We start from the raw sequence: 2,160 nt of genomic DNA on the forward strand, positions 1-2,160 counted from the left end.
CAGCATCCACTGTCCTGCAGATTTACTGTCCTCCAACCTCCAACCCTCCTGCCTATTGTCTATAAGTAAACCTGAAGATTTTGGTTAAAATTTTCAGGTGTGCTCAATTAGGGTAGGAAGTAAACTCCCCAGGAGTTGCAGGAGCATGCAGTGAGAGATGTAGTGAGAGGTGCAGGAGCAGTGAGAGATGCAGTGAGAGATGCAGGAGCAGTGAGAGATGCAGTGAGAGATGCAGGAGCAGTGAGAGATGCAGTGAGAGGTGCAGTGAGAGATGCAGTGAGAGGTGCAGTGAGAGATGCAGGAGCAGTGAGAGATGCAGTGAGAGATGCAGGAGCAGTGAGAGATGCAGTGAGAGGTGCAGTGAGAGATGCAGTGAGAGGTTAATTAAGAGATGCAGGAGCAGTGAGAGATGCAGTGAGAGGTGCAGTGAGAGATGCAGTGAGAGGTGCAGTGAGAGATGCAGGAGCAGTGAGAGATGCAGTGAGAGATGCAGGAGCAGTGAGGAGCAGTGAGAGGTGCAGAGCAGTGAGAGATGCAGGAGCAGTGAGAGATGCAGTGAGAGGTGCAGTGAGAGATGCAGGGCGTGAGAGATGCAGGAGCAGGCAGTGAGAGATGCAGGAGCAGTGAGAGATGCAGGAGCAGTGAGAGATGCAGTGAGAGGTGCAGTGAGAGATGCAGGAGCAGTGAGAGATGCAGTGAGAGATGCAGGAGCAGTGAGAGATGCAGTGAGAGGTGCAAGAGCAGTAAGAGATGCAGGAGCAGTGAGAGATGCAGTGAGGGATGCAGTGAGAGGTGCAGTGAGAGATGCAGGGAGCAGTGAGAGATGCAGTGAGATGCAGGAGCAGTGAGAGATGCAGTGAGAGGTGCAAGAGCAGTGAGAGATGCAGGAGCAGTGAGAGATGCAGGAGCAGTGAGAGATGCAGTGAGAGATGCAGGAGCAGTGAGAGATGCAGTGAGGTGCAGGTGCAGTGAGAGGTGCAGTGAGAGGTGCAGTGAGAGATGTAGTGAGGTGCAGTAGTCAGTGATGTTGATGAAAACATGTTTTCTAACCCTGAAGATCGCAGAGATTAGATAAAGTAATTCTGTGCTTTTTTTATAAAATAAAAATAAATTTTAAATACCTGTAAAACTGAAACATAAACATAAAAGTCTATGCAGTTTTTCCAAGTGAAAACAAAACAAATTATATTCTTAAACATAATCAACTCATTTTTAGTCAGATTTCCAGTGTTTTGGTGTGTGCAAGTTAATCATGTATATATTTAAGAAAAAAGTATTATATTTATATATAAAATATTTATCAAGTTGTGTGTGCAAAGAAGTTGTTCTATTTTGAAATGAAGAGTTAGTATTTAACAAAATGTGTTTTGAGAAGAAAAATTATCCCATTTGGCCAATTGTGTTTTGTAGGTGTGAGTCTGTGTTAAGAGTTTAGAAAAACTATCTGAAGTATGGGTAAGCGCTTGTTAGCGATTGAAAAAAACTGTAATATCGACAAACAGAAAATACAATATAATTCAAAAAAAATCATAAAATTACTTACCAACATTTGACACACGTGAACTGATGCCAAATATCGTGATGTGTTCGGAATGAGATGAGACTTCTTCAGCGCGATTTCCAACTGATAAAATATAATTGAAAAAATGTCAATAAACAGCAAAGCAATTCAGCTTCCCTGACAATAAGACCAAAATAATACCATTAAAAGAAATAGATAAACCATGATAAGATCTCTTGAATCAATGTTGATTAATAACTTTAATGAATACAATGCAATTAATATAAACTCCCTGACAGTGTGTGGGACATCCGACTACTTCCCAAAAAGGGGCACAACTGATTTACAAATATCGCGATAAATATGTACAGGAATTGAGGCATTAGACAATGACAGCACTAGGAATAAAAGCTGCAGGATTATGTACGAGTATACAAATATGTACGAGTATCGTACGAATTTGACAACTTGTGAATTATTAAGACAGTGAGACTATGTTCGTACTGATTGGGCTATGGGTTTTGTAAGAAAAGGTTTAAGAAACAACAAAGGCTTGATAAAATGTTTGATTTAGGGTTAAAACCAACACGTTTACCATTGTGAATATTTGCACCTAAAGCTCCTTTTGGTCTTTTCAGCTGAAAAAAGAGAAAAGAAAA

This window comes from Cyprinus carpio, chromosome B10, assembly GCF_018340385.1.
Source record: "Cyprinus carpio isolate SPL01 chromosome B10, ASM1834038v1, whole genome shotgun sequence".
NCBI lineage: Eukaryota > Metazoa > Chordata > Actinopteri > Cypriniformes > Cyprinidae > Cyprinus > Cyprinus carpio.